Source organism: Mus musculus, chromosome 19 (genome assembly GCF_000001635.26).
Source record: "Mus musculus strain C57BL/6J chromosome 19, GRCm38.p6 C57BL/6J".
NCBI lineage: Eukaryota > Metazoa > Chordata > Mammalia > Rodentia > Muridae > Mus > Mus musculus.
The window spans coordinates 60,310,758-60,325,855 of record NC_000085.6 but is presented as its reverse complement, the minus strand read 5'-3'; the positions used below and the strand labels follow the sequence as shown (position 1 = coordinate 60,325,855).

Here is a 15,098-nt window from a genome sequence, read left to right as displayed (position 1 = left end):
AGGATTGGGTAATTGACCACTGGCCAGTAGGGCTTTGCTGTGTGTTGGCTTTTGCAATATTGAACTCCAGCATTGGTCAACACAATGCCTATCTATGGCATGCATGAGTCTATCATTTCTATCCATGTCCCAGTCCCCTTAGAACTAAAAGCCACAGATGCTTCAACATGTCCAAGGAAAATTGGGGAGACTTTTATTAGCTTTGGTTTTGACTCCATTCTCATAAAGTATGCAAAATGTGTCATTTATAAGAACAGCCCAGAAGAACAGTTGCAAATTATAATATAAAACAAGAAAACGATGTCACAGAAACAGAGACCTGGCTGTGGCAGATGCCCTGTCAAAGGAATGATTTATAATCTGGAAATACAAGCAGCAAGAGAGGCCCACCAGCTAGGACTGCATCATCCGAGGCAATCAAACCCTGCAAATATAAAGCAATTTTGTATTCCCATTTCCAAGGGCTCCCCACAATAAGGACTCTTGTATGCCCAAGTTTAGTATTCAGAGCAGAAACCACAAACTCTAACAGCCCCTCCTGGTCAAGATAGTTAATCACAGTTCCCAGGCGCAGGCAGGCTGTCAGAGCATTGCTCCAAGCGGCTGGGGACTTGCCTGCGTGTCAGCTTCTCTCTCTGAGAGCTAGAAAACGATGGTGGGTCAGACATCCATTTGCTTTGTATATTGATATAATTTCATCAGAATTTATGATGTGGGAGTTATTGCACAGGCAAGAAATGTAATCTAACCTTCATCTCACACAATGCGGCAAAGATATTATGTTCTCCAGAAAATATATCCTGACTTGTTGAGTCAGATTATACACATGCCATCCTAATGGGCTTCAATATTTCCTTGGACAAGTCATTGCTATTTGCGTGTATATTAAATTGGCTTGTGTAGAAACTACTTTTAAATAAATAATGAAGAATTCTAATGCTATTACTTCTTTTCATTTTTCTCAAGTTTTGGCATGTGCATGCATTCTGGTAAATTTTAAACATCTGTGTATAGCTTATCCTAATTTCTCCAGCTCATATTTGGATCTGACTATTGCATGACACACATACATGATTCTCTTTAATCCTTATAAAGAGGTCATAGGACTCCAGTCCTTAAGCAGAATACATGTCAACAGTCTTCCAAGACTATTTCTTATAGATGATCGTTACACAGAGACCATCAGTCCTGGCGTTGTTCGGCTCTGAAAATAATTTTGATCACCTTGAGTTTTGTAGCTTTTCTCAGTGGAAAATTTGGATGTAAAATATGTCCATAAATGAAGGGCTTTCTAGATATCACTTAAGTGTTTCATCTAGAGCTAAACATTATTTGAATCAATTTTCAAAATTAAAGAAAGAAATGACAACTTTAAGATGCAGAGCACTGCATCTTAGCAGTGGCCTGCCCATGTGTCTGTACAAGTATCTTTTTGTTGTGTTTCCTACTTTCTCCTAGAAATGTTGCTAGGAAGAGTGATTATTCGCTCACTGTTCCTGGTCGATCCAGGCAGCAAACATCACTACTACAGTCTCTCTACACTCCTATTCTTCCTCCTCCTGTTCATCTTACCTATCCTTTCTTTCTTATTTAAGTGTGTGCATGTGATGTGTGTGTCTGACTCTGTATGTTTGTGTGTATTGTATATATGTCTGTATGTGTGTGTGTGTGTGTGTATGTGTGTATATATGTATCTGGGTCTCTAAGTGTATGTGTGCATGAATTTGTATGTTTGTGTGTGTGTGTGTGTATATAAATATGTATATATGTGTGTGTGTGTGTGTGTGTGTGTGAGGGAGAGAGAGAGAGTCTGTATGTGTATGTGTATATGTGTGTGCGTCTGTGTATGTATGCACATTAATATGTAGGAATATAGGTACAACACAGGAGTAGGGGGCAAAAGTCAACCTCAGGGGTTGGTCCTCACCTTCTTTCTTGTTTGAGACAGAGTCTATTCAATTTTTTTATCTACTATATATGTCAGGCTAGTTGACCCATGAGCCTTTTGGGATTCTCATACCTCTACCTCTGATTTCTTCTTCAGGACCAATGAGGCTATAAATGTTTGTTTAACATACCTGTTTACCACTTTTCATGGTTTCTGCAGATTCAAACTTGCATCCTCATGATTGGATAGCAAGTACTTTTATCCACTGAACTATCTCTCCAATGCTTTATTTTCCCCTTCTTATGATGCCATTAGGATTCAGTCTTGAAAGTTACATGCTAATGACTTTATCTAATTATATCTATCTCCTAAAGACTCCATATCTAAACAGCATAGTTGTTTATAACTTCAACAGGAATTCTTAGAGAAGACAAATGACATTCAGTATGTCATATATCTCTGCTCCTCATCTTTCATTATTATTCATTTTTGCAAATGAAGAAATCTGTCTTCAGGAAAGTTGAATGCTTTCTTAAGGGCTCATGAATAGAACAAATTGGTGCCTGCATATGGATCAATGAGTGTCATCTTTGGGCTTTTCCCCAGAGTCAAGGTGGGGTTCCTTTTTGCTGTTACTTGACCACCTAAGTCCATTCCTGCTTCTTTCTTTGCCCTAGAGAAGCTCAAAAGTTCTTTTATAAATCACAACCAGAAATCTGTGGGAATGGTCAATGTTGACTAAAACACTTGTTTCTTTAGAGAAGGGTCAAAATGAGCAAAATGGCTTTTCCTTCAGCTTCTCTTGAACAGGATTCTAGTGCCCAAAGCTATAGCAGCTATGTCATAGTCATGAGGTGGAAACTAAAGCATGCTAGCATTTGGCTTTGGTATGGCTAAGCAGCTAAGCCGTTGCCCACAGTTCCATACCTCCATATGTCTTGTAGAAGAAAAACTAACTCTTGCTTTATGCACAGTTTTAGCGAAATGTCCCCTAAGGACATCCACCACTCACCATGTGGAAAATCCATTTGGTTCTATGTTTCTAGTAGAAAATATAGGCAGAAAATTTTCTTACCCTTGAGTCAATCTTGGAAGTGGCTGACTTGAGGAAAGAAGCCACATGCGGATAGTTTAGGTGATCCTGGTACAGTGCAAATATCCAAGGATGGGAAAACCAACCACAGTTGCTATCACCTCATTATATTTCTTTCTAAACCTATTGTTGCTATTTTGGAGGCTTCTTGACCACCAAATGATGACTGATTAAGTAAAATTACTGAGTGGAAAGGCTCATGGGATTTAACTGCACAATTCCACTCCACTAATTTTATTCATGTTTATTTTAATCTCTGCAATCCCATCAAGATGAAGTTGACAATACTAGCAAACTAAATTGTTAGACACCAAGCTGTAAATGAATTTAAGATAAACAAATATTTGATAGATAGATAGATAGATAGATAGATAGATAGATAGATAGATAGATAGATAGATAGATAGATAGTATGTCCTATAGAAACCCTGAAGTAAGACTCAGTTCAAAAAGTGTGTCTCAGGCCATCCAGTAAGGCCACTGTGACTCAGCCACCTCAGGGTATCTGCTCTCCTTCTTTACCAGCTCTGTGTTTTATATTTACTCATGCACAACCCCTCCAGCTTTGATGTCCAACTAATGATTTCTGTCTCTCAGCCTTTGGTTGTTTCCTGGGGGCTATTTTACCAGGGACTCTTTCCCAAGCCTTCCAAATATTTCTCCAGAGGATATTGTCCTTCCAGTTGCTCCTCACTAACATGGACACAGGAAGCCAATCTCTCCTCTATACTTGAGCATGGGAAGTTTGTTTGTACTTAGTTGATATAATTGCTGTTCACCTACTTATTCAGCAAGCAGGAGAAGAGTGAATACAGTATGGCACCTGACTTTGAAAAAGTCCACTGTGAACTGCAGAGATGACATTCACACAGCACTGTGCTATAATGCATGACTGATGACAGACAAATGCACAGTGCATTCTTAGGGTCTGGGAACTCTTCTGGTCTCTAAGCATTTACTAGAGTACAAGTTCCTCCTCAAGTAGGACTGTTTTTCTTCCTGTCCTCTCTCTCTCATTCCAGTCCTGTTCATCTACCTGGTTTTGAATTGCTCCACAGAGAGCAGTCACAATGTGCGTATTGCCTCCTGTGCCTTTGTAGAACCTACTCTATAAATCCCCAGGGGTTGGGCATATGACTCTTCATCTCTTTGCCTGTGTCAGCATCTACAGTACAATGCAGGTCTCCCAGAATATTTATGAAATGATGTCTCATTTAAAGCAAAATTTTTTTTCTTTTTAATGGAGGGACTGAAGGGATTATATGGCTGGCCTAAGACAATAGCCCAAGCAATTGATGAGCAGTAGAAGTCACAGCTTTGAGATTTATGGTCACCTGCTGTATTGGCAGAGTCAAACAAGAGTGGTACATGAATAATTCCCAACTTCATCTAAAGTAAAATGTCTTTAGGGCATTTTCTGCCAGATACCTTGGGACAATTCTGACATATGGCTTGTGAGTTCTAAAAATCGACACTATTTATATGAGTTTTTGCAATGTTGAAAGGCTTCTTATAAGCAATGTATCATCACAGACCTTTCAGGGTCCCCATTAGGGTCCTATCCACTGGCCAGTCTCTATGCACATTCTTAGATGTTTAGGAAATCACTTCTTCCTTGACTGTTCTCTGAATCTGTTTCTACTTAAGAGCACACAACAATAAAACTGGCTATTAAATTAGTCTGGCCTTGGTGACATATATGTCCATTTCACACTGATCAGAGGACTAGAGTTACATTTTCACCAGTTTTCAATGCTGGGGGGGGTGTCTTTATTTTCTCTTTTCATTACGTTTGGTGAATACATTTCAAGGGATTGAACTGCTCAAAATATGATGTCAGCAATATTGGTAATATTTGGGCAAGAATCAATCTCTATTGCTGTGGCTTTTTTTTTTAAATCATGTATGGATGAAGGGCAAACACTGGGCTCACAACATGGCAGGCAGGACTGCCTCCCTCTTCAGCCCAACCTTGTCCAGCAGGTAGTCCTGCTGACTTGCTCTGGATTGAACGACAGAGTGCTCTGAAAGAAAGCTAAAGGCAACTCTCATGGATCTTCTTTAAGGAGATACTTTAAGAATGCTTAAAAACAATGCCAATAATCATGAATGCCCGAGAAAGGGGATGGAATTTGGGATGTCTACTGTGGCAAGTGGTACTAAGGCATGATGTACCAAGCTAGTTAGCACACAGAGCATCTGAGCTGGGTAAAGTCAATTAGTATATTATCTCATAGCCTGTCATTTGGTTAGCTGGATTTTCATCCGTACTGTTACCCCCACTGAAAGCTCATCTAGCTGCATGGCTGATTGCAACGTCTTTTAATCTTTTTATTACCGTAAGCCATTCCTACTTATCTACTCAATCTTGGAGGAAGAGTTCCTTGATTGTAACATTTTTATAATGGTGAGTAGATAGTCAGGGATAGAAGTAAGTAACAGGTAGAAAGGAAGTCTGAAGAAATTTTGGGTGTCATTTTACACTCCAAAATTACAGGCACTTGTCCTTGCCAAAGTCTTACATTCTTCTGTTAGGGAAATCATTTTGACCCCTGTGTGTGTGTGTGTGTGTGTGTGTGTGTGTGTGTGTGTGTGTGTTTATCTGTGGGTATCTCTTGTATGAATGTGAGTGTGTGTTTGTGTGTGAGTGTATGTGTCTCTGTGTGAGTGTGTGTATCTGTGCTTGTCTCTGTGTGTGAATGTGAGTGTGTGTTTGTGTGCCCTTCTCCCAGCCTTGAGCAGGCTAAATTTACCTTAAGTGTTTGCCACAGTTGGACCTTAAAGACCCAGGTGGAGTCTTCTGGCTTGCCACACCTGCAATTTCCTACAGGAGTAGACTTTCCCTCTGAGCTTGCTTTGCAACATAATCCAACTGAAACAAAGGATGGTGTCTGTGGGCTTTCCTTATATAAACACAGTGATAAATATTAAACTTTGAGCCTTGATCAGAAACTTTTGTCTTGGCTTCATCCTTCTCTCGAACCCCGTTCCTTTTTCATTTCCAGCCCCCCTTTCAGGTAACCCAATTTGTCCTCCGCCGCTGGACAGCTACGTGTTTGTGTGTGTGAGTGTGTGTGTCTGTGAGTGTGTGTGTGTAGAATAATGGTTACTGAATACAGTTCAAAATGACTGGACTAAATGAAAACAATAAATATAAATGCACAAAATTGCTCCCATGAAAAGGCAAAGTGGAAGGCTCAATTTCAGCTCTCCAGGACATAGGATAGTTTGGCTTGCTACTTTTATACTTTGTGATGATATGAAACCATATTTTATATAAACTGTACTTTGAATTTTAATATTTTCCTGGACTATGTAATAGTATGTTCTCTTTGTAGCTAATGGGTACCATGCCTCAGATACAGCTCCCTATTTGGTCCCCCAGTTAACAAGAGAGACAAGCAACATACTACAGTGGGCAGTGTGGCTAAGCTAAGATGCTCAACAGGTTAGGTATATTACATTGATTTTTCTGCTATGATATTTTCAAGCATATAATCATTTTTATTGGGAGATATTCCCATTGAAAATGGAGGCATATTCACATACCAACCTAAGAAGTGCATAATAAAAACAATAAGTGAGTTTTACGTGAAAAATTGTTTACCTGTAATAGAACTGTTTAGAATAAATGGTTTGGAAAGGTGAGTATAAGTGGAGCATGTAATGATGTGGATTTGTTTTATGTTAGCATTAGGATTTAAACATCTTGTTTAAGATTTCTGACACTTACTTTGAAAATAAATGAAAAGAATTTTTATTTCACTTGGAAAGAGTAAATAGATATGACCCTTAAAATATTATTATAAACATCAAACCCATCAAATGTAAAGCCATACTATAAAAGAAACAGAAGTTTTTCTTTTAAGACTAGAATGCTATGAATTGAATTAAATCTGTGGATCAGGAAAGAAGCCCTCTCAGATTTTATGTTTAAACATAAAAACATAATAAGCCATAAAGCATCACATACAATAGGGAAATGAAAGCTTACTTAATAAAGCTTGGGAGTGAGGAGACTATTCCTTCCTTCCTGTATGCCCCACATAACCGCCACGTGAGGAAAAGACTAAGCAAAACCAAAGGTCAAATCAATAAAAACTGACAAAAGGGAATAGAATCTCAGATACTTGGAAGACTGAAAGTGTTCTAAAGAAGGAGGCAACAAAAATAAATCAATAAATCAATAAATATTAAATAAATCAACAGCATTGCAAGCAATCTTGAAAATGCCGTCATACAAAGAGAATGGAAAATAAAAACAAAATTTAAAAAGTCTGTTATAAAATAGAGTTCTATAAAAATAACAAGACATAGTATTTTTTTCTGGACATATAATGACCCTAATTAACATTGTAAATATAAAGATTCTATTTAATAAGTAGGTCAAAAACATTCTCCAGCTATTTAAATATGAAAACTCCATAGTATATTTTGTAATTAAAAATGCAAATGAAAAGTATCATTTATGTCGCTTCATTAAAAACTGGACTAGCTAATAGGGGATGATCATAGGGTACTATTAACTGAAACAGGCAAACAGTAATTCTTGGCGTTAGTAGAAATTAGTATAAGTAACATCCATGAGTTACGAAATATTCATATTCTCTGGCAACTGCTCTTTGGAATCAATGTGGAAGAAACAGGGAGAAACATCTGTATGAACCATGTCTATTGACACACCACTTTATAGCAAATTTAAAGACAAGGAAAAGAAATTAGACAAAAGTTATTATGACTCTGTAGGAACTAGAGAGATGGCTCAGTGGTTCTTGCTGCTATGCTAAAGACCAGAGCTCATACCAAGTGTTCACAAACATCTGCATCTCCAGGGAATTTAATGCCCTCCTCTGGCCTCTTCATGCACACACACACACACACACACACACTCTCTCTCTCTCTCTCTCTCTCTCTCTCTCTCTCTCTCTCTCTCTCTCTCCACTAGATAAAAATAAATAAATCTTTTAAAAAACCCCAAAATATAACTAATATGTGACAATAAAGGGAAAATTTAATTGGTTACATTAAATAAAAGAGTATGTCACAAAATTGTTTAATAGTTGTGGTACAGCTATATAACACATGAGTAACTTCCTGAAAGTCAGTATGAAGAAATTATGGGTGTCATTGTGCTGAAATTACAGGCAATTGTCCTTGTTAAAGTGTTATATAATTTTGTTAGGAAAATTCTTCTGACTAGTGCTTATGCATGCGTGTGTGTAGAGCCATGTTAGTAATTACATGACCTTGAAGAGGTTACTGGGGACTCTAAAGCTTTGGCTGTGCCATATGTATGGAGGAGATGATGGCAGGATGCACTTGGGGTTGTTATGAGACCAGATTAGGTAATGCAGGGACCACACCCAGGTCTCACGTGTGCCACTGCGTGGAATGTCGTCAAGGTTGTGAAAGTAGCAACATCTTCAGAATTGACAATCATTGCCTGAGTGTGATTCTCACTGGTCTCTACCGATCACAGAAAATGTTTCATCTTTCCTATCGTGACCATTAAAGGTCATCCCCACTCTTGCCTGTCTGTCTGATTTCATGTCCAGCTCTCCAAGATGAGCTACTGGCTCTGCCTAAGCCACCCTGGATTTTCCAGCCATGAACAAATACTGACCAAGTCACACTAGGTCATTGTTTTCAGTTTATTCAGGTACATTCATGTTCTAGAAGGAGGAGGGTCTATAGACAAGTGAACACACAGTGCGAGAATATTTCTAAGGGTCACCAGGCAGGCTGATCTTTACCATTCTGCACTGGTATAACTGGATTGGTTGTTGGTGGAAGGCTGAGACACATGATCGGTTTGTATCGTACCATATCTGGTTTTTTTTGTTTGTTTTGTTTTGTTTTGTTTTTGTTTTTGTTTTTGTTTTTTTTCTGAGACAGGGTTTCTCTGTATAGCCCTGGCTGTCCTGGAACTCACTTTGTAGACCAGGCTGGCCTTGAACTCAGAAATCTGCCTGCCTCTGCCTCTCAAGTGCTTCGATTAAAGGAGTGCGCTACCACGCCCGGCTATTTTTTTCTTTCTTTCTTTTTCATATCTGTTTTAAGTATTCAGTATCATACCATATGTGCAAATCTGTAGTTAAGTATTAAATATTATGGGAAAGATCAATGTATATAATTTTTTCTCTGAATAATAAAACGCGTAAATAAATTCTAACATCTTTCACTGCTCAGAGTTCTACATACACCCTATCTTCAGATTATATCCTAGTCTGTCTGTCTTTCTTTCTTTCTTTCTTTCTTTCTTTCTTTCTTTCTTTCTTTCTTTCTTTCTTTCTTTCTTTCTTTCTTTCTTTCTTTCTTCCTTCCTTCCTTCCTTCCTTCCTTCCTTCCTTCCTTCCTTTCTTTCTTTCTTTCTTTCTTTCTTTCTTTCTTTCTTTCCTCCTCCTCCTCCTCATCCTCCCCTTCCTCAGTATGAGAGAGGAAATACACATATTTAAGTGTGGTATATGTGCACACTTGCACATAAACACACATAGACATCTTTGGCTGTACTGCTGTATCACTTCAATTTATTCCATTGAGACAGAATGTCTCATTGAACCTAGAACTAGGTTGATAGCCAGTAGTTCTCCAGTCTCCACCCACCCCTCACAGCACTGGGGTTCCGGACACTTGTGGCTACATCTGATTTTTTACTGTAGATGATGGGATCCAAACTCAGTTCCTGGTGCTTCTGCTGCAAGCACTTCTACTCACAGAGACATCTTTCTAGTCTGTGCCTTCTTCTCTGAAAATAATGATCTGTTTTATGCAGATCTCTAACTGGTCCCTAGGGCAGAAAACATGTTGCTCTTTGCTTTCTTCATTTCTTTTCAGAAGTTCCATAAGGATTGTACATAAGCTAAGCCTCCTAGAAGTGCTCACTTGAATCAGTGGACTATTAACTAACAAAAGACCAAGTATTTAACATCTAGTTTTCTTTGAGAAGAGATATCAACATTGACCCACTCATCATGACCAAAGGACATTTTTGGAGATTACCCACTGTAGTTCTCAGCTGGGCCTATCTATAGCTTAGTTGACAGAGTACTTGACTAGCATGCATAAAGCCCTGGGTTAATTCTGTAGTACCACATTCACTGGACCTAGTAGTGCATACCTATAATTGTGGGAATATGGAAGTGGAGACAGGACCAGAAATTAAAGGTCATATTTGGCTACATAGTGAACTCAAGGACAGCCTAAGTTAAAAGAGAGAGGGAAATGGGGAGTGGGGGTAGAGGGAGAGGAAGGGAGGAAGGGAGGGAGGGAGAGAGAGAGAGAGAGAGAGAGAGAGAGAGAGAGAGAGAGAGAGAGAGAGAGAGAGAGAGAAAGAGAGAGAGAGATTTGAAACAACCAGGGTTTTAGCTCACACTCTGGCTAGGAACAATGGCGCACACACACAGCTATGGCATTGGGATTGAATTTGATTTTCTACAACAAAGCCATTTAAGAGCACTGGTTGCTTTTCCATAGGATCTTAGTTTGATTCTCAGCACTCAAGTGTTCTGTAACTCCAGTTCCAGGGGAATCTAATGCCCTCTTCTGGTCTCTGCATGCACCAGACACTCCCATGGTATACAGAGATACATGCAGGCCCTTTAAATAATAATAATGGTGGTGATTATCATCTGGAGGATGATGTCATTTAAAATCTGAGGATAAACCATAGGTAAATGTTTTGGGCTGTTTTGCCTGGTTGGCACTTTCTAACATAATGACTTGCTGACATTAGTACTTAGGCCTCTAGCTTAAAACGGAAACAGAAGATGTAAAGATGATAGCTAAGTGCTCCATGTGGATTGAAAGTGTAGCTTAGAGAAGAGACTGTGTCTTCACCCCAAAAGTGTGCTATTATAAAGAAATCAGTCAGCTTTTTTTTTCCTGGCAGTTTCCCAGCTCTGTATTAACTATCCAGATTAATGTCAGATCATACCCCAGGAATTATTCATGAAGATCCTTTGCACAATGTAATTGCAGGGCTTGGCATCCAGAGTGTAGTCTCAACGTTTTATAGATTAGTTTCCCTTCCTGTCCCATGGAAGAGACAATGATCTAAAGCAACTTAGTCTGGGGAGGGAAAGGAGTTGTGATTTCACATGAAAAGACATTTGTCAATTGAGAATCCTGAGTCTCACTTACATGTGCCTTGGGAGAGGGGACTGCAGTCTCACTAAGGAGATAGATGGCTCTGGGCCCATGAATAGCAACTTTCATTGTGGATCTTTCCTGGGTGAATACAGGGGCAATTTATCTACGTTTAAGAATTAGTTGTATCAAACAGTAATTCCACTAATCTCTACCATCACATTACCCAACGTAATGTATTCAAGCAGATGAAAATACCTTGCTATTTCCAGGCAAGCAATGGCTGTCTGGCTGCAATGACCCTTGAAAGAGTACTCAATGTAATCCAAAGATTAATACTCAAGAGAAGTCTAATGTTTTACAACAGACATGAAGCTACTTCCATGATTGGCCTTACTGGTGAGATTACAGACTCTGATTGTTCAGGTTTTGACTTCCGTGTGTGCTTGTGTGGGTGTATATATGCTTTCGGGTACATGTGGGGAAGGCAAGAAGACAGCCTCAGGTGTCATTCCCCAAATACCATCTACTTTGTTCACTGAGACAGAATATCTCCCCCACTCCTGACCTGGAACTCACCAAGTAGACCAGACTGACTAGTGAGCCCCAGGGACCCACACAGTCTAGAAGTATGTGCCACCACACGTGACTTTTAAAATATTGGTTCTGGGAGGTCACATTTGGGTTCTCATGCTCAATGGATAAATGACTGAACAACTGAGCAATGTCCTGTGACCCAAGGTAGTGACTTTTAAAGATGGAGAATGGCTATTAAAAATCATTTTAAGTAGTATTTTCTTATTGTACTATGTTCACTACAAAGATAATAATCCTGGACCATTTTCTGTGGGCTCCTAAGGTACATAGGTGTTTTATTTTCAATGTGATTAATACGTTTATGTCTATATTATATCCATAGATTTATATATTTATATATTTATATCTATAGATATGAATACATTCCTTACAAATACACATATGCATATATTATATGTATTGTATAAGGTAAGTATTTTATTCTGGTTCTTATTAAAACCTCTTCTGGAGAAGTTAAACAGGAAACATACTAAAATAAGTGATGTACTGACCTAATAAGAACTTACGTTTTTCTCCTAATTATATTACATTAAATTAAAGCTGCCAAGGAATCTTTTGGCCCTAGGTTTGTCATCAAGAGTTAGCAGGTTAATGGGGTTTCTAACTACAAGAATCTTCAGCTCTGTGAATTTTTTCTAGAAGAATTCTTTAACTACCTTTTCATTACATTCAAGTAAACTTTTCTTGTCTATGTACCCCAATTATCAAGTTAGTCATGTTGTTTTTTTCATGTATGAGTGGCATGTATGTCTGTGTAACACATGTGTGACTGGTGCCCACCGAAGTCAACAGAAGGCATTGAATCCCCTGGAACTGGAGTTACAGATGATTTTGAGCTGGGAACCCAACCCAACCTCTGCCAGAGCAGACAGTGCTCTTAACATCGGTCTATCTCTCCATCTCCAGAACCACATTTTCCATTATCTGTGTGCTACATCATTACTGTGATACTTGCATAACGTAGCCACACACACACACGTATGTGTGTGTGTGTGTGTGTGTGTGTGTGTGTGTGTACATGCACACACAGAGATATCTCTATATGCACATGTATAGACATATGCAAAGTACTGGGAAAACATCTGGATTTCAATCCATAATTTAGATTCTTAAACAATACTATTCTCATATGTATCTCATTTTTACTAGGCTATGTGTTTATAACTTTGACCTAAAAATGATTACTGAGAAGGCAGTGAGAAAAATTCACAAGAGTAGAATGTCTATTACTAAAAATAGAGGTTTCACACACACATTAATGAAAAAAAAAAACAGGCTATCATTGCGAACTTTTCTGTGACCCAAAAATGTTAACCTCAAGTTGTTTCCTTCCATGGAAATTCATTAAAGAAAAACACAATCCAATATGCTACAGATTCTAATAATTTATCTTGAAGTTTTATAAAGATACAATGTATCTTGGTCTAATAGGCCCTGTGCAATTATTTTCTACATATCACTTTAGCTATTTGGGAGATTTAATAGGAGGGAAGATTCATTATATACTGTGCACACTGTGCATATCTGTATTTTATACCTACAGAGACTCCACTTCTTAGCAGAGAAAAATATCTCCTAGAAGAGCTACAATATCCCCAGTCACTCTTGAGTGGCCCTTAAGGGTGTTTGAGTTAGCACCTCCACATGACTGCCTTCCACTTTCATTCTGAGAACCCTTCAAGAATATTCTGCACCCACGGTGCCATGGAGTTTTTGAGCACTGGAAATGTAATTTTTTTTCATACAAATGAAGCCCAAGCACAAGGCCTTAGTGCTTCACTCTGGTGGTACTGTTGAGTAGATGTTCTAAATCCCCTGTTGGTTTTCGGTGGGCAAATATGTCTTTTCCAGTTAATGGTGGTTTTCTTTTTAAATTCTTACATGGTGTGTGTGTGTGTGTGTGTGTGTGTGTGTGTGTGTGTGTGTGTGTGTGTGTGGTATGTGTGTATGGTGTGTGGTGTGTGGTGTGGTGTGTGTGTGTGTGTGTGTGTGTGTGTGTGTGTATGAGTGTGTGCATAGAAGCTAGAATATATATTGATAGCCCAAAGCTGGAATTGCAGACAGTTGTGAGCTTCTTGTGATGTGGGTGCTGGGAACTGATCTTAAATGCTGAGCCAGCTCTGCAACCCTGGGCCATGTTTGCTTTATTACATCTTTATTCTCTCTGCTTATTCTAGGGTCCATAGGCACTGAGTAGGCACATTTTAAATGTTTATTAAGTGCCTGAATGGACAAGTGAATGGTTCTTTAATGTGTGTCTAATGGGCTGAAGCCATTTATCTACTAACCTTCCCTTACAGTCCTGCAAGAAGAAATCAACAACTCCTGCCAAGCCAGCTATTTCCTTGGGAGTCATCAGATAAAGTGTGTGATCGATTGCATGCTTCAGACTTTTGCTGCCAGAGGAGGTAAAGAAGGTATTTCTCTAAGTAATCTCCCACTGAAAGTTATATTTCTTTCCTTGGAAATGTGCCCATTCTTAATTTAGAAGCTGGAGATTTCATCCCATTGGAGTAAATGTTAAAACTCTGGGTGAAACAAAACAAAACAGAAAGATCTGTTCTCCTTTCTACCATGCCATACTGTGAGCATTAATTTTGGATCATTCCTATAATACTCCCCACCATTTGTGAATATTTTCAATGTGCAAAGCACTCACTCATGTGTGTTAATGGGTTAAATCCTTGCAACTGTGGAGGCAAACACTGTTGTAGCTGCAAGGGAGAAACACAGACATAAAGAAGTTATTTAACTTGTTTAAGCTATTGCCCAGTCAATTGCTGCCAGAGAAGGCTTTGCACTCAGGCAGTATGGCTCTGTGGTCTTACTGAGAATAATATTTTAGTGCTGTCTGGATGTTTCGAGAAGCAACTTCTTTGGGTAGTATAGTTTTTTCCCTGTTGCCAGGTCAATTGCACCAAGGCAAGGGTCTATAACAGCAGTTTAGTGTCTGAAATGGAAGCGTTAAAATATTTTTGTGAGTTTCACTCAAATTATTTCCAATTTGTTTTCAAAGTAATTATGCCTGAAGATGAGGCAGAAAAAAAATAAGCTGGTGTTGGACCAGTATACGCAGACAAGAAAAGTGCATTTATTAAGTCGTTGGGGAAAAATATTTTTGTTTTTTGTTTGTTTTTTTCAGGTTCTGGAGCTCAGTGTGTAGCTGGACTGACATCAAAACCACAACAAAAACTTCTTGCCTCTCAAGTACGAAGATTGAATGTATGATCATAACATAACATAACAAAGCAAAATAAAACAAAACCTCAAAACCTCAAACATCAGAATTTTTCTGATTGTTAATTTAATGTCTGTTATTTGAAAATCTGTGGATATTTGGAAACCTTGTGGCTCTGTTTGAACTGCTTGGTAAGAATTCCTCCCTCTGTCCAGCAGAGGGCAGGCGAGGTAACAAAATCTAGCTGGGTTAAGCTT

General features: G+C 38.7%; 1 long non-coding RNA gene across 1 annotated transcript; it reads left to right on the top strand.

Moving 5' to 3' along the window:
- The first annotated feature begins 593 nt into the window (after positions 1–593).
- On the top strand, positions 594–15,009 carry Gm41882. The gene is made up of 3 exons (XR_877977.1): positions 594–655; positions 13,964–14,071; positions 14,806–15,009. It is a non-coding gene; the product is annotated as a predicted gene, 41882 (long non-coding RNA).
- Positions 15,010–15,098: the final 89 nt, after the last annotated feature.